This window comes from Oncorhynchus mykiss, chromosome 17, assembly GCF_057628025.1.
Source record: "Oncorhynchus mykiss isolate SJ-2025 chromosome 17, ASM5762802v1, whole genome shotgun sequence".
Taxonomy (NCBI): Eukaryota; Metazoa; Chordata; class Actinopteri; order Salmoniformes; family Salmonidae; genus Oncorhynchus; species Oncorhynchus mykiss.
The window spans coordinates 35,464,011-35,491,049 of NC_143038.1; the positions used below are offsets into that span (position 1 = coordinate 35,464,011).

Here is a 27,039-nt window from a genome sequence, read left to right on the forward strand (position 1 = left end):
GTTTCGACCAATCAATTGGTCGAAAGAACAGACAAATCTCAGTCGACCAACATTTTGTTCGGTCGGGGACAGCCCTAGTTTGTAGTGAGGCGTGTGTAATTAGTGATGCTAACTGGACACTGCCTCGGGCCAGACTGAATGACTGCTTCTCAGACCAACAATAATCCCTTTGTAACATGTCAGGTTGGAGGGAGTGTTCACAGCATATATTATAGATCCATGGAGGGGGACCTTTCTGTCCCATTTCTCTCTCCTCTTTCTCCAAATCTCTCTCAAACTTTCTCTCTCACTATACAGTACCCATCGCAACCAATCTCTCTCCCCGGAATGGATAGGTTAGTTAACTCATAAAAATTGAGGGGTCTAGAGTGAAGAGTTAATAGTAAGAAGGGTGATGTTTTTTCAAGGCTGATAAGCCCCATTGGTGTGTGTGTGTGTGTGTGTGTGTGTGTGTGTGTGTGTGTGTGTGTGTGTGTGTGTGTGTGTGTGTGTGTGTGTGTGTGTGTGTGTGTGTGTGTGTGTGTGTGTGTGTGTGTGTGAGAGAGAGAGAGAGAGAGAGAGAGGGAGAGGCCAAACCACACGACTAACAATATTGGACACTTTATGGAACACAAAGCCTTCACTATCTCATCCTGGAATATCCAAGGCCTGAGGTCATCTGCCTTTGGCCTGAAGAGCAGGAACCTGGGCTTCACCATGGAAGTCAGAAATGGAATCATACAAGAAACCTGGTATAGAAGAGATGGACCCACTGGTTACCCTCTAGGTTACAGAGAGCTGGTAGTCCCATCCACCAAACTACCAGGTGTGGAACAGGGAAGGGAAGTGTTTTGCTAACAGGGAAGGGTTTTGCTAATTTGGTATAGAGCAGACCTAACTCACTCTAAGAAATTAATCAAAACAGGAACATTTTACATTTGGCTAGAAATGTAAAAGGAAATTATCTCAACAGAGAAAATGTCCTCCTGTGTGCTACCTGTATCTCCCCACTAGTATCCCCATACTTTAATGAAGACAGTGTTAGCAGTTGATGTTAGTCTTCAATAACACAGATCCCAAAGCAAATCAGGGGGAGAAAAATAGGTTTATTCTAAGAGAACAAATCATATGCTGGGAAGTAGATGGTCGATGTTCATTCTTCCCTATCCTCAGTTTTCATCACAGAACAAAGCAACAGGATGTATTTTATAACCCCCAATACTAGCCTGTGGTTGGCCAATTATAATTCCTTGCAGTAAAATTGGGCAAATGGCCAGGCTCAATGTATAGAGAATTCAGACCAATGAGATCTTGCCACACGTATCTATGAGTCCAGGACTGAAACCCCTACACAGATTCTAAACAGATGTTGAACTGAAAAACAACTATTTCCATTGATCGTTAAATCCCTATTGACCTCTAGTTGTCTGCATTGTGTATTATCTTAAAATATTCTTACAACAGCTTCTCTATCCTGGAGGGGGAAATCAATCATTTTCAGACCCAGGGACATGTACCAGTCTGTGGTGACCTAAATGCCAGAATTGGACAAGAACCTGACACCCTCCGCACACAGGGGGACAAACACCTACCTGGAGGTGACAGCATTCCCTCCCCCATATGCCCCCCTAGACACAACTCCGATAACATAACCAACATAAACGGATCACAACTAATACAGCTCTGTCACACGCTGGGTATGTACATAGTCAATGGTAGGCTTCGAGGGGACTCCTATGGTAGGTACACTTATAGCTCATCTATTGGCAATAGAACTGTAGACTACTTTATCACTGACCTCAACCCAGTCTGTCAGAGCGTTCACAGTCAGCCCACTGACACCGCTATCAGATCACAGCAAAATCACAGTCTACTTGAACAGAGCAATATTTCACCATGAGGCATCAAAGCCAAAGGAACGGAATAATAATAAGAAATGCTATAGAGGGAAGGAAAGTAGTGTGGACACCTACCAAAGAAACTAGGCAACGACAAATTCAATCCCTTCTAGACAACTTCCCAGACAAAACATTGGACTGTAATAGTGAAGGATGGAAACTCTGCAGTAGAAGACCTAAACAGTATATTTGACCTCTCAGCTTCCCTTTCAAAACAAAACATTTCAAACAGAAAACCAAAGAAAATGAACAGCAATGACAAATGGTTTGATGAAGAATGCAAAAACCGAAGAAAGAAATTGAGAAACCGATCCAACCAAAAACATAGAGACCCAGAAAACCTGAGCCTACGCCTTCACTATGGTGAATCACTAAAACAATACAGAAATACACTACGGAAAAAGAAGGAACAGCACGTCAGAAATCAGCTCAATGTAAGTGAAGAATCCATAGACTCTAACCACGTCTGGGAAGATTGGATAACACTAAACATTAAACATTATTCAAAACAGAGATGTATGGATAAACCACTTCTCAAGTGTTTTTGGCCCTATAACAAAGAACGAACAGCATAAACATATACACGATTGAATGCACATCTTAAGATCAAACTTTAAAGACTACCAGAAGCCACTGGATTCTCCAATTACATTGAATGAACTACAGGACAAAATACAAACCCTCCAACCCAAAAAGGCCTGTGGTGTTGATGGTATCCTCAATGAAATTATAAAATATACAGAACACAAATTCTATACTTAAACTCTTTAACATCATCTTTGGCTCTGGCATCTTCCCCAGTATTTGGAACCAAGGACTGACCATCCCAATCCACAAAAGTGGAGACAAATTTGTCCCCAATAATTACCGTGGGATATGCATCAACAGCAACCTTGGGAAAATCCTCTGCATTGTCATTAACAGCAGACTTGTCCATTTACTCAGTGAAAACAATGTATTGAAAAAATGTCAAATTGGCTTTTTACCAAATTACCATACGACAGACCATGTATTCACCCTGCTTACCCTAATTGACGAACAAACAAACCAAAACAAAGGCAAAGTCTTCTCCTGCTTTGTTGATTTAAATATTTTTTTAAACTCAATTCGGCATGAGGGTCTGCTATACAAATTGATGGAAAGTGGTGTTTGGGGAAAAACATACATGTACACAAACAACAAGTGTGCGGTTACCCACCTTCTTCAGCATATTTATCAACAATTGGCGAGGGCACTGGAACAGTCTGCAGCACCCGCCCTCACCCTACAATAATCTGAAGTCAAAAGTCTGTTTGCTGCTGACCTGGTGCTTCTGTCCCTAACCAAGGAGGGCCTACAGCAGCACCTAGATCTTCTGCACAGATTATGTCAGACCTGGGCCCTGACAGTAAATCTCAGTAAGACAAAAGTAATGGTATTCCAAAAAAGGTCCAGTTACCACGACCACGAATAGAAATTCCATCTCGACACCATTGCCCTAGAGCACAAAAAAAAAACGATACATACCTCGAGATATCAATTAGGATTTGACAAAAAATACTTGAATCTATTGCCCTTTATGGTTGTGAGGTCTGGGGTCTGCTCACCAACCAATACCCGCTAATTATTAAAGTCCAGAAAAGAGCCATTAAATTCTACAACCACCTAAAAGGACGCAATTCCCTAACCTTCCATAACAAAGCCATCACCTACAGAGAAATGAACCTGGAGAAGCATGCTGTTCACAAACAGAGCCCCAGGACAGCAACACAATTAGACAGAACCAAATCATGAGAAAACAAAAAGATAATTACTTGACACATTGGAAAGAATTTACAAAAATCCAGAGCAAACCAGAATGCTATTTGGCCCTAAACAGAGAGTACACAGTGGCAAAATACCTGACCAATGTAACTGACCAAAAATGAAGGAAAGCTTTGACTATGTTCAGACTCAGTGAGCATAGCCTTGCCATTGAGAAAGGCCGCCAAAGGCAGACCTGGCTCTCGAGAGAAGGTGGACACTGAGCTGCACTTCCTAACCTCTTGCCAAATGTATGACCATATTAGAGACACATATTTCCCTCAGATTACACAGACCCACATAGAATTCGAAAACAAATCCAATTTTGATTCACCTCAATATCTATTGGGTGAAATACCATTTCCCTGACGACATTCGTGACAGAACTACCTACCGCGGTTCGGAGCCTCCAGCGACGGTCTCCAGTCCGGAACCTCCAGCGACGGTCCCCAGTCCGGGGCCTGTGGCGAGGGTCCCCGCACCAGAGGCGCCACCAAGGTGGGGGGGAGCCAGAGGCGAAGCAGGGGCTAAGCTCCATACTGGAGCCGCCGCCAAGGGTAGATGCCCACCCGGACCCTCCCCTATAGGTTCAGGTTTGCTGCCGGGAGTCCGCACCGTTGGGGGGGGGGTAATGTCACGCCCTGACCTTAGAGAGCCGTTTTATTTCTCTATTTGGTGAGGTCAGGTTGTGATGTGGGGTAGGCATTCTAGGTTGTGTATTTCGAGTGTGGTTCCCAATCAGAGGCAGCTGTCTATCGTTGTCTCTGATTGGGAATCATACTTAGGTAGCCTGTTTTCCCACCTATGTTGTGGGATCTTGTTTTTTGTTAGCTCTGTGAAGCCTGCAGAACGTGACGTTCGTTATTCCTTTTGTTGTTTTTGTTTGGTGTTCTGAGTAGTAAAGATCATGAACACTTACCAGGCTGCACCTTGGTCTACTTCTTCAGACGAACGTTACAAGCGCTCTTGCAACAGCTGCATAGGGCAGATCCCAGCCTATGAAATAAAAGTGATGCTTTTATTGCTCAATCTAATTCATACTGATAATATAAAATAATCCATTGGCCTAAAGGACACATGCTCAAACTCGCACACTTTTGATAGACTTAAAAGGGGCAACCTGCAGTTGCTACATCCATTTTTGAGTTTAGAAATTATATATATATATATATATATATATATATATATATATATATATATATATATATATATATATCCATTGATTCTTGAAGAATATAACTTGTAAATTCCTCATGAGCTTAGTCCAGCTGTCCCACTCCATGAGAACCCAAAATAAAAAGCTTGTTTTTTTCCAATGTTTGTAAACATTGGAAATGTAAGCAAACACTCTAAAGCCTCATAACATGGTTAACACAATGCTTTTGATATCATGGAGGGTCAGTCCATAGCTCTGGCTATTAATCTGAGAGTGGTTACATTTCTCCAGGCCCATCCCTCAGAGGCGGGGCGACCGTTTTGTTATTGTTTAATCTGTGAATTTGCCCTTTAAACAGCTGCATATTATCAAGATATCAAAGTGTCACCAACAAAAAGGTAAACAATAGACCTATAGCAAATGTAGCATATGACATTCATTTTTAAATAGCACTTTTCAATAGTGCTCAAAGCATGCCATTCCATGAGCGTAGCATTTATTTTTCAACTCGAATCAATGTGCCCAATCAGTCCTCCATGACAACAAAATCATAAACAACCCAGTATGGCTGGCTAATATGTCCTTCGTTTTGGGGTTATGCTCAGGTAAAACGGTTTGGCTAATCTATACTTCCATATTTCCAAGTCCTATTCTTGTCAAGGGGTATAACATGTATTTTTAATGATTGTAAATCTGATAGGCTATTGATGTTCAGAAACATATTCTATTGTTATCAACAATAAAAGTGCCTCCAAAATGACATAAAACATTTACCATTCAGAACAATCTGAAACACAACCAAAATAATCAGTTTAATTGTCAAATAAGAATAGAATATGTTTCTAAACACTTCTACATTAATATGGATGCTACCATGGTTACGGATAGTCCTGAATGAATCATGAATAATGATGAATGAGAAAGTTACAGGAGCACAAATATTATACCCCACCCCCTCCTGTTATTGTAATGGTGAGAGTTTAGCGTCTGTAACTTTCTCACTCATCATTATCCACAACTCATTCAGGTCTATCTGTAATCATGGTAGCATCCATTTTAATGTAGAAGTGTTCAGAAACATATTCTATTCTTATTTACAATAAAAGGGACTCCAAAATGACATGAAAGATTTACCATTCAGAACAATCTGAAACACAACCAAAACAATCAGAAAATGCGTCCAACAAGTTTGTAGAGTCACAAGCTTGATGCAATGATTGCGTGCTAGGAATACGTGACCAAATAAGCGTTTCACTATTTTAATACACATACAAGTGAATTTGTCCCAATACTTTTAGTCCTCCAAAATGGGGGGAATATGCACAAAAAGTACTGTAATTTCCTAACAGTTCACCCAATATGGATAAGATACCCTCAAATGAAAGCTGACAGTCAGCACTTTAACTTCATAATAATTGTATAATTTAAAATCCAACGTGCTGGAGTACAGAGCCAAAACAACAAAACATTTGTCACTGTCCCAATACTTTTGGAGCTCACTGTACATATACAATTTGTGTTTCTGAAGGAGAGTGAAAGATAGAGAGGGAGAATTCATACAATTAGTGGCACTGCAATGATAGAGGACATGATTGAGGTGTATTTATATTGCAGGTAATGATGCAAACTTGATCCAGATAGTTTATTAACATTTTTTGTAATGAAAACAATTTGCTGACAAACGTTCCTTGATTTGAAAAAAACAATAAACATTTAGCCAATAGAAATTACCTTGACTTGAGGGGAAAAGGCAAAAGTGTCATATACTCACAATAAAGCTCTGTGACAACATGTCACCTCGCCAACAGCTCTCCCTGAATAAGGAGAACGGGCATCGTAAAAGGACCTGCTCTAACCAGACGTAATGAACAGTGATAATAAACACCGCTTAAACCGGAGAAACGTGCAACCTGTGGATAAAAATGTGTATCCACTCGACTAGGAGGAGCGAGTTCATAGCAGCAGTGAGTAGATGGTTGACGGGGGGAACCAACACAAATATGAAGTTAAACGAACTGATATGATTCCCAGCGTTTGATGGAACTAGCAATAGCATAGTTAGGTTAGCAGTAAATGATTGGCAAACAATAACCTTAGAAGCCTATTGGTCAGTTTGTGTCGGGAGAAATGGAGGAAAATGTCACCGGCAATCTGCCCATTCATGTTTTCATATTTTCACTGCTCTCAGTATGTGAATATAGAATCCCCCTCACAGTAATCTAGCCGTTATTAGAAATGTGTCACGTTATGATAGATAGTTCGTAGCCCAGCCCATATTCTCAGAGTTCGTCTTCTTTAGCCCAGGAGTAAGCCGCCTTTAGTTACATAGTTCTGTTCCCCACCATGTTGACATACAGGCCTCACGCATATTATGCACCAAGTCTGTCACCAACTCTCAGACACATGCATTGACTGGTGTTTTCGCCATGTCTTTCCAATAGAACATGTTTGGAATAGATATTGTTTCGATATGTCCCTTAGCCGCTGTACTTTCACAATCGTTATAACCAAGGCGCAGCGTACGTAGAGTTCCACATGTTTAATTGAAATGAAACGAACCGTGACGTCATGGCGTGCTCACAGGCCACCACACACAAACAAGATCCCACAAAACACAGTAGGGGAAATGGCTGCCTACATATGATCCCCAATCAGAGACAACGATAAACAGCTGTCTCTGATTGGGAACCATACCAGGCCAACATAGACATACAATAACCTAGATAACCCACCCTAGTCACACCCCGACCTAACCACCATAGAGAATAAAAGGCTCTCTATGGTCAGGGCGTGACACACACATTGTTTCTGTGTACAAAATGTACCTGGGTATGTGTGTTAGGGTTGAATATTTTCCTGATATTTTACAAATGTTCCATCACGAGAATAAATCACGTATCTCCCGGGTAACCCAGTATTTCCCGACAAAAACCGGAAGTGTCATTCAAAAGGATTATAAAGCATATAAATAGGCCTGTGTCTGGATTTGATCGAGCTTTGATCGAAAATTCAACCCTGATGCTATCTGAGCCTGATGAGCCATACATTAAATACATTTTATGAGCCTAAGCCTAAAAAAGCCCAAATGCTTGTGCCATTATCCAATACATATATGATATAGGCTACTGCACATTACGCATGACAGAAAAACATGAAAGCCCATAGATGTAGCTAGCTATATGCTCTCTTGGATAAGTCAATGAAACTAGCTTCAGTAGGCTAATCTTTTTGAGTGTGAACTGTATTACTGTATTGTATTATACTTTTATGGTCTTTTATGGACTGGATTTACACATATCATTCCAACCATGATAAAGCAGGGAGAGAACATGCGATTCTGGCAAAGCACATGCTGCCTACAAAGTTACATGTATAGGCTAGCGAATTTTATTTGAATTTTGAAATATAATTGGGCCTATTTGTTTAATTAGTAGGCTGGCGCATCTATGTTTCAGACTATTTCCCCTGATGTTTTTAGCCTACCTCCCCTTGCTCTCTCTATTGTTGCTTCATTCCTTCCTCGCTTTCAACAGTTAAATGAAAGACGTTTCATCCTAATGACACCCTTGAATAATATACGACTGAAATTAGATGCAGAAGGCTTTCACAAAGATTGAATAGTCATGGGTCTGAATAAATACTATGCTATAGCCTACCACCATCGCACGTCACTCTTCTACCAAACTACCCTCGAGTTCTATTGGCTGCTGTATTTACCATACAATTTGATTGGATTTGACTTGAATTTGTCACATGTGCCGAGTAGACCTTATCATGAAATGCTTACTTTACAAGCCCTTAACCAACAATGCAGTTTTCAGAAAAATAAGAGTTCAGAAAATATTTACTAAATAAACTAAAGTTTTAAAAAAAGTAACACAATGAAAGTACCGCTACCGAGTCAATGTCCTGGGGTACAGGTTAGTTGAAGTAATTGAGGTAATATGTACATGGAGGTAGGGGTAAAGTGACTATGCATAGATAATAAACCGTGAGTAGCAGCGACGTAAAAAAAAAAAGAAAAAGGGGAGTCAGTGCAATTATTCTGGGTAGCCGTTTCATAAGAAGTTTAGCAGTCTTATGGCTGAGGGGTAGAACCTGTTAAGGAGCCTTTTGGATATCGACTTGGCGCTACGGCACTGCTTGCCACGTGGTAGCAGTGAGAACAGTCTATGATTAGGGTGGCTGGAGTCTTTAGGGTCTTCCTGACACCGCCTGTTATAGAGGTCCTGGATGGCAGGAAGCTTGGTCCCAGTGAGGTACTGGGCCGAACTCTGTAGCGCCTTGCAAACAAGAGCTTGCATCCCTCTTAGAATAGTCTATTGGTATAAGAAATGCAAAAAAACAATCATGTCCAGCAAGCTATTCTAGTCTAGCTTTTCTTGAATGGGACTCCAAGAGCTAAGGAGCAATTTTTTAAGGAGAGATGCCAGCAGAGCACAGGTGTGTGCTTATTGCGCAAGAGACAGAGGCTATAAATTAGAAGATTATGCATAACGCATCATTCATTAGCTAAATTTAAGGCTAATACTGCATTGAATGTATTATCTGAAAGAGGTAGCGTGGGACAACTATATATATGGCTATATACATATATATATATATATATATATATATATATATATATATATATATATATATATATATATATATATATATCAATCTTGAACAGGATGTCACTTGAAACGAGTTGATAAGATTGCGAGAGAGTGCTTGCACGTGCACTTATTTAAAGCAACAATATTTGAGTGATAGGCTGTTTAAAATCTCTGCAGCCATAATAAAAATACAAATAAATATATCTTTACAATTACAAATTAAGGTAGCAGAGAAAACAGTCTATGACTTGGGTGGTTGAAGTCATTGACAATGTTTAAGGCCTTCCTCTGACACCGCCTGATATAGAGGTTTCTGGATGGCAGGAAGCTTGGCCACAGTGATGTACTGAGCCGTACTCACTACACGCTGTGTGTGTGTGTGTGTGTGTAAATGTGAAATTGATTGGGGCAGATGTTGCAGATGGCCCACGCTACAGATGGCCAGTCAGAGTCAGTCCAGTCCTGTCCTGTGTTATCTTGGTTGGCTGATCATTAGACATGCCGGCCTCTCTCTGTCCTCCTCAGGCTCCTGCTCCCCAACTGCTACTGCCGCCATTGTTCCTTCATACACTGCTGCTGGGGATGTTTGTGTGTGTTTGTGTGTGTGTGTGTGTGTGTGTGTGTGTGTTGGTGTGCACTTAGGCCTAAGTGTTTGAGAAAGCTCTATCAGGTGTGTGTGAGTCGGTATGAATATGTGTGTGACTTAACCAGTGTTTATGTGAGCATAAGAAATGGGGAGAGAAGGAGACAAGAAAGTGTGTTGTATGACCATATGTGTATGACCCTGTGTTCATATGATCCTTATGTCAGATGCGGGTAAGGAGGAGTCATAAAGGAAGCATGCTGGCAGGCGCCCTGGCCCTCCGCTCTGACCCTGCCCACCTCCTGGCCTTCTGGCCCCGACAGTTATTAACTGACGAAACGACCGCACCTCCTGTTGCTCTTTGGCCTCTTAAGACACACTGTGTGTGTGTGTGTGTGTGTGTGTGTGTGTGTGTGTGTGTGTGTGTGTGTGTGTGTGTGTGTGTGTGTGTGCGTGTGCGTGGATATCCAAATGTTAGTATTCGATTACTTGAGTGAGTGTACATTTGTTTTGAATAATAACACTCAACAGAAAGGTTATTTGTAACAGATTATGTTCTATCGCGTCATTCTGATTGGTAGATAGTCAATAGCAAAATATTTGTATCATTTATTGTAGTTTTGAACTTTGACTATCTGGATGTCTGAAAAAATGTCACGATATTATTTGAATAGTAAAATAATTTCAAATACACATCGCTTGTGTGTGTGTGTGTGTGTGTGGTGAGGGCTGCTTCTTAAGACAGAGGGCCAAGGGTCAGACAATAAGGCGCCACGTAACAGCTGGTGTTTGACTGACACGCAGTCTCAAGACAAACACACATGCTGGCAGACATGGCCTGCTGTCACTGAGTGTGTGTGTAAAACATGTTTGCAGTGCCGTAATTAAAGGACGCTCTCCCGCTCTCTGCCTCTCTCTCTCTCCCCCTCTCTCTCTCTCTCTCTCTTTCTCTGTCTCCCTTTCTCTCTCTCTCTCTCCCTCTCTCTCTCTCTCTCTCTCTCTCTCTATCTATCTGTCTCTCTTCCCCCCTCTCTCTCTCTCTGTCCCTGTCTCGGTCTCTTTCTTACCCCCCTCTCTCTCTCCCTCTGTCTCTCTCTTCCCCCTCTCTCTCTCTGTCCCTGTCTCTGTCTCTTTCTTACCCCCTCTCTCTCTCCCTCTGTCTCTCTCTCCCCCTCTCTCTCTCTCCTCCCCCCTCTCAATTCAATTCAATTCAAGGGGCTTTATTGGCATGGGAAACATGTGTTAACATTGCCAAAGCAAGTGAGGTAGATAATATACAAAAGTGAAATAAACAATAACAATTAACAGTAAACATTACACATACAGACATTTCAAAACAGTAAAGACATTACAAATGTCATATTATACATATATATATATATATATATATATATATATATATACAGTGTTGTAACAATGTACAAATGGTTAAAGAACACAAGGGAAAATAAATAAGCATAAATATGGGTTGTATTTACAATGGTGTTTGTTCTTCACTGGTTGCCCTTTTCTTGTGGCAACAGGTCACAAATCTTGCTGCTGTGATGGCACACTGTGGAATTTCACCCAGTAGATATGGGAGTTTATCAAAATTGGATATGTTTTCGAATTCTTTGTGGATCTGTGTAATCTGAGGGAAATATGTTTCTCTAATATGGTCATACGTTGGACAGGAGGTTAGGAAGTGTGGGTAGTGTGCACATAGCCTGTCATCTCTTTAGAGCCAGGTTCCCTCTCTCTCTCTCTCTCTCTCTCCCTCTGTATCTCTCTCTCTCTCTCTCTCTCTCTCTCTCTCTCTCTCTCTCTCTCTCTCTCTCTCTCTCTCTCTCTCTCTCTCTCTCTCTCTCTCTCTCTCTCTCTCTCTCCCTCTGTCTCTCTCCCTCCCCCCCTCTCTCTCCTCTCTAACTGCCTTATGATGACCTAGTCATTGTGGTGTCATGTGTTACTGGAGTATTATTGTGTTTCCCTGCTCCATTCACATAGTGTTTTTCAATCTGTAGTAACGGGCAAGGTGATTGTTCTGCGGTTTGTCTAAATTACATTATTTACATTGACATTTATCCAACAGAAAATGGCTCTTGACAATTCATTAGCCCTACACCCCATTCATTAAGACAGCAAGAGAGCACATTATCATGAGTTCAACAAAGAGTCTAGTGAGTCCTTTCCTCTCCACGTTCATCTGTTGTCCTGTGTCTGTCAGGTCTGTGTTTGTGGACCTTCCGCTGCTGCTGACAGATCAACAGGAAGCCATTTGTAAGAGGGGCCTGTTGAGCATCACTGTAGTCACGACAACGCTTACCCAATTACTGGCTAGGCTTGTTCCGTCTCTATCTTTCTCTTTCTTCTCTCTCCCCCTCTCCCCCCCCCCCCCTCTCTCTCTCCCTCTCTCTCCCTCTCTCCCTCTCTCCCTCTCTCTCTCCCTCTCTCGCTCCCTCTCTCTCTCTCTCTCTCCCTCTCTCTCTCGCTCTCTCTCTCTCTCTCTTACTCTCTCTCTCTCTTTCTCTCTCTCTCTGTCTGGACTACATGATCCTTTCTCTCTTTGTCTCTGGCTGCTTACTCTTTCTATTAACCCTAGTAGTTCTGTGGTTTTCATGCAACAGCAGTGACTGTGCGTACTGTGATAACACACCTCAGGAAGGCGTGTGTGTGTGTGTGTGTGTGTGTGTGTGTGTGTGTGTGTGTGTGTGTGTGTGTGTGTGTGTGTGTGTGTATGCCAGCTGAGCACACTGTGTCCCTTTGGTGAGCGGTCATGTCTCGGTCACAAACAGCATCAGACAACCCGGTCAGTCAGGTCAGTATGTCCTGGTCCAGGAAGAGGCGGTGGTCGTTACCCAGAGACATGTGACTGTAACATTGATCTAAAGAAGCCAGGCCAGGATGCTCCTTTTCAAGCACAGGTCTGTTATACAGTATCTCCTAATAGAACAAGGAAGTGGATTGGACACGCACAGGGTTTATGGTCTCATTCAGTTGACATGGAAATAAAAAAGAATTGTGCCTGCTTACTTCCGTGCACTGGTGTGTGTTTGCACGCCTGTGCTTGTGTGTGTGTGTGTGTCTATGCTTGTGTTTGTGTGTGCCTGCCTGCCTCTGTGTGTGTATGATTCATGTGTCCCTTGGCTGTCCTCCTGCCCAGTGTGGTGCTTCATTGAAAGCCCTGGAGCTGAATGGAGAGAAGGCAGCCCTCCAGACCCTCCAGCAGAGTGCCCAGCTGCCCAGCTGCCCAGCAGCCCCACCTAGGGCTCTCCACTCTGGGCTCAGCCCGCTGACCTGTCACCTGCTGCCCTGGAGGTCAGTGTCCTGGGGTGACAGTGCTGCACGCTAGTTAGTGATGCTGTTTCATCTCTGGCTGTGTGCTGGCTATTTGGAATGGCCTACACGCAATAAAGATCTAAAGTCAGACTTACTGGAGCTGCAGCCATGTTAGGATAACACACTTCAACAAATGACCATTCATTTAACAAGTCCTTTAAAATTATATACAACCACTGCAGCCACACACCTGCCAGTTAGCCTAGATGTTACACGGCAAGACATCACACAGGGTAAATCCATTTGAATTCAATCCCTTTTTTGACAGTATCCCATTTGTTTTGAAACAAAACATTCCCTACATGTTTGCCCATGGAAGCAGGGGTCAGAAAGTTACTTTTTTAGACCTGGATGCCAAAACATTAAGGGACAGTGCTCAAATCGACCCATTTCAATCATAGAAATGCAATTCATAGAATGGACCTATCCCTTCAGACCAATTTATCTGGTACACCATTCAAATGTGAATTGAGTTGAAATTGTAACTTTCTAATTGCTACCACAAAGATGGCCCCATTCACGTCATTTACTTACGTCTGGACCTCCAACCGTTTTTGTGGTATCATTTGAACGTTTCAATTGGATTCCCATTTTAGTACATTTATCAGCCTAAACACGACACCCGCCCTGTATTCAAGGGCATGTCGTGTCTCAACCGATGGCGGGCACAGAAACACAGAAACCTCAGATGAAGTCAAATTGACTTTAACCTCTTTAATGGTAAATCTTTTTTTTTTTTCAGCAGCAAATCATGAAATAGTTTGACAACCCTGTTTCTTAAGCTTTTAAATGATATCATTTCCCACCGTTTACCTTTCCCAGCGATGAAGACATGGATGTCTCAGGGTAAGGCGGGGTAGGCAAAACGGGTCAACTTTGAGCACTTTAAATCTCTTGAATGTTTTGACATTCAGGTCCAAAAAAGTCACTTTCTGAACACTTCTACAATGAGCAAATAGTATGGAAGGTTTTATTCAAATCAAAAGGGCTGCTGTCAAAAAGTGTTTGAATTCAAATGGATTTACCCAACACTGAATTCAAATGGATGTACCCAACACTGAATTCAAATGGATGTACCCAACACTGAATTCAAATGGATTTACCCAACACTGAATTCAAATGGATGTACCCAACACTGAATTCAAATGGATTTACCCAACACTGAATTCAAATGGATTTACCCAACACTGAATTCAAATGGATTTACCCAACACTGAATTCAAATGGATTTACCCAACACTGAATTCAAATGGATTTACCCAACACTGAATTCAGCAGCCTGATCACTAGGAATAGACTTCGATTTCGGACGTTTGAAAAGGCCCCCGAAAATGTTAATATGTGCCTTCCTCGGCGCGCACAAACATTTTGGAAAAACAAATGCCCAGCACTGAGCGCAAACTCATGATGCTCGGAGCATTGCAGCTCAGACATCAGGTCACAATGCTCTATCAAGCCATGAGAATACTTGCTAACAGTTGATGGAAACAGTGCTTTGTTCTTAATTCGTTTTGTTTTAAGACCACCCCAAACCATAGCCCTAACCTTAACCACTTGGAATTCATGCCTAAACTGTCAACCTTTCATTTGTTTCTGTTTAGATCCTGTAACCACGAGGAATGAATGAGTCAAAATTAGATCGTTCATCGATAATACGGGAAACTCCGAGATCTTGTTGGAATTCAGTGTGTCACTGAGTCTAGGCAAAATGCCTCGTGTTTTATGCTTATTTAAACCGTCAATGTTGTGTAAATGTTTTGACAGTCAGTCATAGTCACAGTAGCCTTGAGCAGCTGCACATGTGCTGTAGAAACATAGTTTTGATTTTGGTGAGTTTGTGGTTCAACGTTTCAAGCATCGCCCTTAGTAAACGATGTGCACTTGAATGCGTAAACACCCGTTATGTCATGCTTATAAGGGCTTGTAAAGTGCTATAAAGCTTGTGTGTATGCCAATTCTGAGCGTGACTAAAACTCTTGTGGTTCACGTGCTCACACAGCGTTCTTGTAATTATGCTTCAGTCCTCTTGTGCCGTTATCAGGCCACACAAACACACACACACACACACACACACAAACACATCTCCTAACCCCGTTGTTAGTTGCTAATGAAGCCCCTCTCTGTCCAGTTGAGAGATACTGGGAGATAAACAACGGCTTCTGGGACATACTGTTTATCACTCAGTGTTCCGCTCCAGGGGTCCAGCCGGGTTAAACACCATGTAATGCTGTTAGCTAGTGCTCCAAATTTTTGTTTTTCTCCCTCTCATCTCTGTTCTCTTTATAGCTTGTTTTCCATGATCATGTCTCGATTCTATCTCTTTCTCTCTGCGCGAAAACAACAAGGGGCTCTCTATTCCTCTAAAACCCTGATTTCGGACTCGTCTCTCTCTCTCCCCTCTATCCTCCTCCGGCTCTCACCCTCCCTAATTTTAGGCTACCCCCTCCCTCTGTTCTTTTATTCCCTCTCTCTGTCGCTTTAAATATTTAAACAGCTCAATTAGCGTGGTACCTGATGCCAATGAGACAAGGGGCCTTTTATGTTCAACCATCTGTCTGTGTGTGTGAGAGTGTGTGTGTGTGTGTGTGTGTGTGTGTGTGTGTGTGTGTGTGTGAGTGTGTGTGTGCACGCACGCACGCCTTGGCTTCTTTGCTCGACTTGTACGTACTGTACAAGTAAACAAGCTTGGACACTCGGACACTTGTGTTCAGTCTCTTTGCCCCCGATGTGTTCCCTCTTCTCTATATGCAAACCCTTTACACAGAGCCCCATTGACCACCCCAATAACTTCTGGAGCCCACACTACAGACGTCAGTAGAGACGGAATGTGATACATTCTCCCTCCACCATTAGGGAAAACCCATTGTGGCTTTCAGACAGACCCACAGCGAGAATACAACCAGCTGTGTGTGTGTGTGTGTGTGTGTGTGTGTGTGTGTGTGTGTGTGTGTGTGTGTGTGTGTGTGTTGGGCTACAGCACATTTTTCTTTGTTTCTTTCAAGGATTTTTTTCAACCATTTTAACCATGAATAACAATACACACTCCTGTCAATAGTACATTGATCTCACCAAGGGAATGAAATGGTCAAATGTGACACCTGAAGCTAATGGATGTCTAGAGCTACAGTAATATAATGATAATGACCATGGATTAGATATACAGTGCATTTGGGAAGTTGTCAGACCACGACTTTTTTTCCACATTTTGTTACATTTAAAATGTATCAAATTGTTTGTTTTCCTTATCTACACACAAAACCCCATCATGACGAAGCAAAAACAGTTTATTACAAATAAAAAAAGGGGAATATCACATTTACCTACGTATTCAGACCCTTTACTCAGCAATTTGTTGAAGCACCTTTGGCAGCGATTACAGCCTTTAGTCTTCTAGGTTATGATGCTCCTTTAAGTGCGTTTTGGCAAACTCCAAGCAGGCTGTCATGTGGCTTTTACTGAGGAGTAAAAAAAAAACAGTTTTCACTTTGTCATTATGGGGTATTGTGTGTAGATTGACGAGGAAAATAACTATTTTGAATACTTTCTGAATACACTATAAATAGCTTTCCCAGGTGCTCAAAACTCTTTTACATGACTCCCACTGACTGTGCTAATGAGTAGTGAGAACTAGCAGACAGAGATTGCTTTGGCCCTCTAGGCAGGACTGGAGCTGAAGTTGTACCAGTGCTGCTCATCCACTGTTGGTTGTTGACCTAGAGAGCGATAGAGAGAGACACTAGGGCACCGGGACTCGTAGAGTTCACCTTTAACAACCTTTCTATTTCTATTAGCCAGATAAATAATACGTCTGTTCAATATATGGCTCCTTTTATTTGACCCCTTGAACCAAAGAAGACCTGAGTCATCAGACAAGGTCAGAGTGGGAAAGCAGGAAGCATTCTCCTGTTCCAGATCATCATTCTAATCATGCCCCTGATGCTCTGATCTGCTCATCTGAACATTTGATTTACTTACTCATTAATGGGAGGACAATAATGAGTCACTTATGTCCACTTTCAGAGGCCTGCGATCGTTGTGTGTATGTCTGTGTGTGTCTACTGACTTGTCTTTGTTGATTAAAGGGAATTGCAGTATAAATCGCCCAGGGTGAATGGACCCATACAGGGTTCAATAACCGGAAGATATCATGGGATGGGGTAACGTGTGTGTGTATGTGCATGTTTGTGATAAAGGGGTCGACCACACAGTTAATTATCACTTGTCCCCTGGCAAAGAGTGAGCCCAGTTATTTTAGATCTGTCGTCCTTTATACTGTCTATGCTGTATAAAACTCTGACGTGGGACTCGTCTCTCTCTCTCTCTCTCTCTCTCCCCCCCCCCCCCCCCCCCAATATATATTCTTTCTTGGGTAAATCCTCCATCTATCTCACCCTCATAGCTAGAGAGAGACGCTAATATCATAGACGACTCCTGCTGTCTAATTTTACCACTCTAGCTACAGCGTGAATCAGCTACTTACACAGCCTCTTAAACTCTGATGTTGATAAACACATACTCTTGGAGGAAGATAGACATTACAACAAGTGGTTGTGATCACAACAATCAACCAAAGCATTTCTTCATCAAAACTCTTCAATGTACGCTCAAGCAGTCTCCCATAGCTCTATACTATAAGACACTGTCACCATTTTCTGGCCTGTGTTGTGAGTGCTTTTGTCTCTTCTTGTGTGTGTTTCTGGTGCGAAGCAACAGAATCAGTCAGTCAAGAGAAAGTGTGTTTGTGTATCTGTGTCCGTGCACGCGGGTAAGTGTGTCTCTGTTTGTGCATATCTCTAAGTATGTGTGTGTGTGTGTGTGTGGGGGGGGGGTTGTGGTTGGAGGTGGGCTGTTGTTAGGTTAGCGATTTAGTGTGTTACTGGTGGGGTGGGGGTTATTGATTGGTTGGGTAAGGGTGTTCCGGAGCGGTTGATTGGGTGAGGATGGGCTGAGCGAGCGGTAGACAGACGGAAGGTGAGGAGGTCAAACCCAGAGGCCACAAGGGGATTTCTACACCTTCACCCCCCCCCCCCAAATCTCCTTCACCCTCCAATCTGATTAAACAACACACTATTGCTTTCTTTACACCCCCGTCCCCCGTCCCCGTCCCCCTCTCATCTTACTGCTCCTCTGTGACCCCCCAGCCTACTCAAGACACTGTTGGGGATATTTAACATGCCCCTATGGCCTCTATGCTTAGATAACCCCCACCCCCTCACACAACAGAATACCCAAACACACACACCCAAACACACACATTCTTCGCCCTAACTGCCCCATCTACACACACACGCACCCAGGACCCCGCACGTGTGCACACACTCTCTCCTGAGAAACACACCACACGCTCCCTCTATCTCTGGCCGCCTGACCCCACGTCCAGCCGTGTCAGGGTCGACCATAAGAACCACGTAATCCTCCCCAGTTGAGGGTCTACCTCGGTGGGCTGCTACGCCTCAGAGCAGTACGCATGGACGAGCCTGGGTGTGTGTGTGTGTTTGTTTGTGATGTGTGTGTGTGTTCATGCACGATTGACTGTGTCTTATACGTGCGAGTGTGCTCTGCATGTGTGTTCACGCATGGAGGATGTGTGTGTTTGCGCTTTTATGTCTTTGTCTATGTATGCGTGTGTGTGCTTGAGCGTGCTTGTGTGTAGATGTATTTTTGTGTCTTTGACTGGTTTTGGCTGTGTGTGTGTGATAGTGCATGCACATGTGTGAGTTTGTGTCAATGTGTGTGTTTATATGTCTCTTTCTATGTGTGTGTGTGTGTGTGTGTGAGTATGTGTGTGAACGATTGTGCACGCGTGTGTTTCTGAGCAAGCGTGGGGGAGGGGCCATGAATAATTCATGAGGTGGGCAGGGAGAAGGCAAGGGGGCGGCAGCAGATGGAGATCTGTATTTGTGAGTGTGTTTGTGTGGATGTGTGGATGTGGAACGAGCTAGAGCGAGGACAGAAACAGACACAGAGAGAGAGAGAGAGAGTGAGAGGGAGGGAGAGAGAGAGAGAGAGAGAGAGAGAGAGAGAGAGAAAATAGAGTGTGAAAGAGAGAGGAGGCATCAGTCTTTCTGTAGCATTATCAAATCAACTTGTCCTGTTTTCTGTTTCTTCCTGTGTGACTGGATCTGTCAGTCAGTTTTATTTCCTGGATCTGGATGTACCAGGGGGGACATAACACTGAGCCCAGAGGACCAGACTAGGACTTCCTGTGATGGGGAAGCAGTGTTCTCTAGGGGAGCACAATTTCACCTGGTCAGATACCCTCCACTGATCGGTAATCTGTCTCTCTTCAGAGGTGTGTGTGTGTGTGTGTTTGTGTTTGCATGTGTGTGTGCGTGTGCGTGTGTGTGTGTGTGTGCGTGTGTGTGTGTGTGTGCATGTGTGTGTGTCTGTGTGTGTGTGTGTGTGTGTCTGTGCTGTCTGTGCTGTCTGTGCTGTCTGTGCTGTCTGTGCTATCTGTGCTGTCTGTGCTGTCTGTGCTGTCTGTGCTATCTGTGCTGTCTGTTCTGTCTGTGCTGTCTGTTCTGTCTGTGCTGTCTGTGCTGTCTGTGCTGTCTGTGCAGTCTGTGCAGTCTGTGCAGTCTGTGCTGTCTGTGCTGTCCGTGCTGTCCGTGCTGTCCGTGCTGTCCGTGCTGTCTGTGCAATCTGTGCTGTCTGTGCTGTCTGTGCTGTCTGTGCTGTCTGTGCTGTCTGTGCTGTCTGTGCAATCTGTGCTGTCTGTGCTGTCTGTGCTGTCTGTGCTGTCTGTGCTGTCTGTGCTGTCTGTTCTGTCTGTGCTGTCTGTGCTGTCTGTGCTGTCTGTGCTGTCTGTGCTGTCTGTGCTGTCTGTGCTGTCTGTGCAGTCTGTGCCCGGCGGAAAGATGCTTTTGTTAGAGTGCGCCACCATGTGTGTTTCAAAGGCTGTCATAGAGATGGTAAGTGTGTGTGTTCTCATTTGCAGAGCTCTTATTTTGCCGCTGTGTATGTGTGTGTTCGCATATGGACGTTTCATTCATATTTCGATATCGTGGTTATACGTGTTCACTCTACCGTGCTTTGCCGGAAAAAAAAGGCTTTTATTATCATTTTTATTTATTTTACAATTTGGGATATTATCATACAATAATGTTTTCGTTCATGGTCATGAAAAATCCTTACAATCCTCTTTTGAGGAACGCTGACACAGTTTGTTTGTTGTTGTCATACATGGTTCCATTTTGTCCTGTGGTGTTTGTCTTTAACAAAAGCGAGTTGTTTCATTTTTACGAACCAGAATGGAGCCTAACCAATCATCAAATCATTGATGCAGCCCAGCTGCATGTCTAATTACTGCCTTCTCAGATTTGTCTGGTGCTCCGTTGTTAGAAGGATGTTCTGCTGTGTTCTAAGCTTTGTGAGGTAGAAAGGACACTCATCATGATCCATGCGCTGGTTAAAATGAAGAATAACAGTGTGTGCGCTGTCAATACTGCCACACGCACTGATCGGTCCGTCTGACACAGTTTGACTGCTGTTATTGATCATGTCTTTGGGACCACAGGCTATATGCTACCTCTGTCAACCATATCAGTCTAGTGTATATGTCGCTGCTGCCCATTGCCCGTTGCCATTGCCCATACTCTGTCTCTCTACCAGTGGTCATTCATACTTTGTCTGTCTGTACTGAGTGATTGTGTGTTGCCTGTCTAGTGTGTCTGTGTCACAGGAGGTTGGTGGCACCTCAATTGGGGAGGACGGGCTCATAGTAATGGCTGGAACAGAGTACATGGAATGGTACCGAACTGATCAAATACATGGTTCCATGTTTGATACCATTCCATTCACTTCGTTCCAGCCATTATTATGAGCCGTCCTCCCCTCGCCAGCCCCCTGTGATCAGTGTGTACTGTCTATGGCTACTCCATCTGTCTCTGTTAGAAACCTGGTGATGCCATTGTCATACCACTCCCCCGCAAGTGTGTGCACATGAGTGTGTGTTTCTGTGTGTGTGTGTGTGTGTGTGTGTGTGTGTGTGTGTGTGTGTGTGTGTGTGTGTGTGTGTGTGTTAAAGTAATCTGCCTATGGCTTCTTGTCTCTCCCAGTGTGTTTGGTAATGTGGTGATGCTGCTGTCTTGGTGTTTGTGTGTGTGTTCTGTGATGTCAGCGGTGTTCCAGCTTCGAGCCGTTGTCAGACAGATGAGAGTTCTTTGTCAGAACTCTCCTTAGCTGACCGTTATTCAGACACACACACACACACACGCACGCACGCACGCATGCACATGCACACACATGCACGCGCACACGCACACACACACCAAACACACTGGGAAAGACAATGATTATTGGAAGAGACAAGAATCCATCGGCAGGTTAACACACACCAGAAAACAGACACACGAAAACAGAGACATGGAAACAGACACATGAAAAAACAGACACACGAAAACAGACACACACACATGAAAACACACGCACACACACGAAAACAGACACACACACACGAAAACACACAAACATACGGAAACAGACACACACACACGAAAACAGACACACACACGAAAACAAACACACAAACACGAAAACACACAAACATACGTAAACAGACAAACACACACGAAAACAGACACACACACCAAAACAGACACACACACACGAAAACAGACACACGCACGAAAACAGACACACGCACAAAAACAGACACACGCACGAAAACAGACACCCGCACAAAAACAGACACACACACGAAAACAGACACACACAAGAAAATCAACACACACACACTTGTGCATAATCAAGCAGACATACCTACACACACATGCACTCACATTTGTATGCATATACTAATGGTCATACTTGTCTGTCCATCAAACTCAATAATGACGTTACTCCAAGGTAGGGTGGACGTTGCACATGGAGCGCTGATACCACCACCACAATCATGAACAAGCGCTGGCAATTGACCATTTCAATCCGGCTTTGGAATCATTCACAATCACAGGGTTCCTTGTCCTATGTTTTCCAATTCATCAAGTCACACGCAGGAACAAGAGCATGGCTGGGCCAGGTTTAGGACTGACATGGTAGAGGGTTGTGTGTGCACTGCACAATGGGGTAGTGTATGTGTGTCTCTCTGCTTGTCCGTGTGTGTGTGTGTGTGCCTGTGTTACAGAGGGGTTCTTAGACACTGTGTGTGTGTGTGTGGAGGGTTATTGCGTACATTTGGAGTAGTGGGTCAGCCTATGGTACACAGTGTGAAAGTGAGGGAGAGAAAGAGTGGAGAGAGCGGAGGGAGAAAGAGAGGGGGGAGAGAAAGAAGGGGGGGAGAGTGGAGAGAGAGAGACAGATGGGGGAGAGAAAAAGGAGAGGAGAGTGAGTGGAGAGAGAGAGGGGGAGAGAAAGAGAGGGGAGAGAAAGAGAGGGGCGAGAGAGAGACGGGAGAGCGTGCGAGTGAGGAGAGAAAGAGAGCCTCATCCTTTGTTCCTAGGCGGTAGGAGGAAGAGGTTAATATAGCCAGCCAGCAAGCGAGGGAGAGAGAGAGAGAAAGAGAGAGAGAGAGAAAGAGAGAGAGAGAGAGAGAAAGAGAGAGAGCGAGAGAGAGGACAGAGGAGGGGAGAGGCCTAATGGATACAGATGGCCTTTCACTGTTAATATTTGGACTGGAGCCTTCAAATCAACCTCACCCCCCCTTTCTCTGCTCACCCTTCTCTCCATTCCTCCATCCCCCCATCTCAACTACCCTTGGGGGCAGATGCAAACATATTCTCACTATAGGACTGGCCCTTTTTCTCTTCAATAGACAGGGGAAAGAGACCGTAGATGTCAGTCCAGTTTGCATAGTGTCTAAAGTATACTGGGACTCAATTTGTCACAGTGATATGGTGTATTGCATGGCCACAGGATATTGTAGGCATGTTTTGTTCATGTGTTTGGATGTCTGTGTGAGAGTTCACGTCTCTCTCTCTCTCTCTCTATCTCTATCTCTATCTCTCTCTCTCTCTCTCTCTCTCTCTCTCTCTCTCTCGCCTCCTCTAACCCTTTATTTTATCACCCACCTCCCCTCATATCCCTCTCCTTGTTTTCCCTCCCCTCTCCATCCCTGCCTCTCTATCCCTCCCTCTCCATCCCTGCCTCTTCATCCCTGCCTCTCTATCCCTCCCTCTCCATCCCTCCCTCTCCATCCCTGCCTCTCCATCCCTGCCTCTCTATCCCTCCCTCTCCATCCCTGCCTCTCTATCCATCCCTCTCCATCCCTGCCTCTCCATCCCTGCCTCTCTATCCCTCCCTCTCCATCCCTGCCTCTCTATCCCTGCCTCTCTATCACTCCCTCTCCATCCCTGCCTCTCCATCCCTGCCTCTCCATCCCTCCCTCTCCATCCCTGCCTCTCCATCCCTCCCTCTCCATCCCTGCCTCTCTATCCCTCCCTCTCCATCCCTGCCTCTCTATCCCTCCCTCTCCATCCCTCCCTCTCCATCCCTGCCATTCTAACCCCAGTTTTTTATATAACAGATTTTTGCCGCTGACGACTCTCCTCTTCTGTCATATAAAGTTAAGCTTTTCACCGCGTGTGTGTTTGTGTCACAACACCCGCTAAGCGTTTCCGTCCCATCAAACTGGTCGCTTGTGTGTGTGTGTGTGTGTGTCTGTGCGTGCACATGTGTGTGTTGTCTGATAAACCCATCAGCAGAATAAAAAAAAACATATGCAACAAAAAGGCCAGTCAGAGGAAAAGCCCACGTTAGAGCTTTAACTGACCGGCAGCTTCTGAGTTGCACTGAATGTTCCTTAGTGAATGTTCCTTACTGAATGTTCCTTAGTGAATGTTCCTTAGTGAATGTTCCTTACTGAATGTTCCTTACTGAATGTTCCTTACTGAATGTTCCTTACTGAATGTTCCTCACTGAATGTTCTTGTTCTAGCATCTTCTAGAGAATATTTTGTGTGTCGGGGAACACAGGAAGGTAACTCTCATTACTCATAACTCTCATTACCTGGCAACCCCCTGATATAGCCAGGTAATCCACAGCAACAGAAAAGATGAAAAGAGGAAGGAATTGTTGAGGAGAGGAGAGGAGAAGGGGATGAATGAGAAGAACAGGAAGTCAGTCTTCTGTTCCCATGGGATGCATATGTTGTGCCTGTGAGCCAAGTGCTTAACCTACATTACTCAGTCTGTGTGTGTGTGTTGTCCATGTGTTGTGTATGTTTGTGTTATTTATAGTCAAAGCCCCCTAGTATACGGCTTCTATACGGCTTCTACTGTAAGACACACTATCAAACATTTACACTCCGTAGCATACTGTAACACACATGCTAAAAGCCCCAGACAGCATGGTGATAACCTACATACGTAGCTTCACTGACTGTCCAGATGTGTGTGTGTGTGTGTGTGTGTGTGTGTGTGTGTGTGTGTGTGTGTGTGTGTGTGTGTGTGTGTGTGTGTGTGTGTGTGTGTGCGTGTGTTTGTGTGTGTGTGTGTGTTAGTCGTGGATTGTAATTTCAACTGTAAGGCTCTCTCCCTCTTTCTCTCTGTCACTCTCTCTTTCTCCCCCCTCTCTCTCTCTCTCTCTGTCTCTCTCTCTATTCCTCTCTCTCTCTCTGTCTCTTATCTCTTTCTGATTGTGGCACATAGAGAGAGATTGTTATATTTTAAGGTTAATAAAACGATGCATACTGTGGGGTTCGTAAAGGTTACACTTCTGCCTGCCTGCCTGCCTACCTGCCTGCCTGCCTGCCTGCCTGCCTGCCTGCCTGCCTGCCTGCCTGCCTGCCTGTCTGTCTGTCTGTCTGTCTGTCTGTCTTCTCCACCAAATGTCTGAGGCTGAGACAGGACGCTTTATGAGTTTACTGTTGAGGTAAACAAAATACTGTAGATTGGACTCCAAGACTGATGCTACTAGGGTACTCCTATGGTACTAATCTTAATTATGCTAATGACTGTGACATGGTGACCATAATGAAGGCTTTTCTTAGTGGTCACCTGTCAATGTCTTTGTCTGAGAGGAACCACAGCCAACGTTTAGCTTCTCTGTCTGTTAGGATGGGACGGGGGGAGACTTAAGTCTTAAGATGATATTGAAGTCAAACAGACAGTTAGCGTTATTAAGAAAGAGCAGCTCATCAGAATTCGCATATATTATTCCCAGCCGTCCCCCTGACTAACTGTAGCAGCCCCCCTCCTCCCAGCATCAGGACACACACACACACACACACACACACACACACACACACGCACACACACACACACACACACACACACACACACACACACACACACACACATAGACTGCCAGGATTCGGCTGTGTCTCTGGAGCTGTGGACCTTGCAGGGTCGAATGAGCCTGCGGATAATGAATAACTTTGGGAGTAATGCTGATGTCTGTAGCAGTTGGAGTAAAGGAAATATAGCCTTCCATTGTCTGTGAGAAATTCTCTTTTTGAATACAAAGTACATGTTTTAAAACAAGTAAAAGGTGCATAGTGCATTTGGATAGTATTTAAACCCATTGACTTTTTCCACATTTAGTTTTGTTACAGCCTTATTCTGAAAATGACAAAGCAAAAACAGATTTTTAGACATTTTTGCAAATGTATAATACATTTTAAACTGAAATATCACATTTACATGAGTATTCAGACCCTTTACTCAGTACTTTGTTGAAGCACTTTTGGCAGCGATTACAGCTTTTGAGTCTTCTTGCATATGAGGCAAGGAGTTTCTCCCATTCTTTTCTGCAGATCCTCTCAAGCTCTGTCAATTTGGATGGGGAGCGTCGTTGCACAGCTATTTTCAGGTCTCTCCAGAGATGTTCGATCGGGTTCAACTCCGGGCTCTGGCTGGGCCACTCAAGGACATTCAGAGACATGTCCTGAAGTCACTCCTGCGTTGTCTTGGCGGTGTGCTTGGGGTCGTTGCCCTGTTGGAAGGTGAACCTTCACCCCAGTCTGAGGTCCTGAGCACTCTGGAGCAAGTTTTCATCAAAGAACTCGCTGTACATTGCTCCTTTCATCTTTCCCTCGAGCCTGACTAGTCTCCCAGTCCTTGCCTCTGAAAAATATCCCCACAGCATGATGCTGCCATCACCATGCTTCAACGTAGGGATGGTACCAGGTTTCCTCCAGACTTAATGCTTGGCTGTCAGGCCAAAGAGTTCAATATTGGTTTCATCAGACAAGAGACTCTTGTTTCTCATGGTCTGAGAGTCCTTTAAGGGCCTTTTGGCAAACTCCAAGCGGGCTCTCGTGTGCCTTTTACTGAGGAGTGTCTTCCGTCTGGCCACTCTACTATTAAGACCTGGTTGTCCTTCTGGAAGGTTCTCCCATCTCCACAGAGGAAGTCTGGAACTCTGTCAGAATGACCATTGGGCTCTTGGTCACCTCCCTGACCAAGGCCCTTCTCCCCCGATTGCTCAGTTTGGCCGGGGCGGGCAGCTCTAGGAAGAGTCTTTGCGGTTCCAAACTTCTTTTGTTTAAGAATGATGTAGGCCACTGTGTTCTTGGGGACCTTCAATGCTGCAGACATTTTTTGGTTCCTTTCCCCAGATCTGTGCCTCGACACAATCCTGTCTCGAAGCTCTACAGAAAATTAATACGACCTCATGGCTTGGTTTTTGCTCTAACATGCACTGTCGACTGTGGGACTTTATATAGACAGGTGTGTACCTTTCCAAATCATGTCCAATCAATTGAATTTACCACAGGTGGACTCCAGTCAAGTTGTAGAAACATCTCAATGATGGTCAATGGAAACAGGATGCAACTGAGCTCAATTTTGA

General features: G+C 44.1%; 1 protein-coding gene across 50 annotated transcripts in view; it reads left to right on the forward strand.

Annotated features, from left to right (window-relative positions):
• Nucleotides 1-27,039, forward strand: part of nfasca (neurofascin homolog (chicken) a) — a 156,355-nt gene that overhangs the window by 42,649 nt on the left and 86,667 nt on the right. For 11 of the 50 annotated variants that reach the window (XM_090205391.1, XM_090205400.1, XM_090205396.1 and 8 more), the window contains exon 1: nt 19,206-19,582. The exons of 30 other annotated variants lie outside the window; for them this stretch is intronic. The gene's annotated coding sequence lies outside the window, so the exon portion shown is untranslated. Of the gene's footprint in view, nt 1-19,205; nt 19,604-27,039 lie in introns of those variants that run through there. 9 more of the 50 variants (XM_090205397.1, XM_090205404.1, XM_090205425.1 and 6 more) reach the window with 5 other exon arrangements.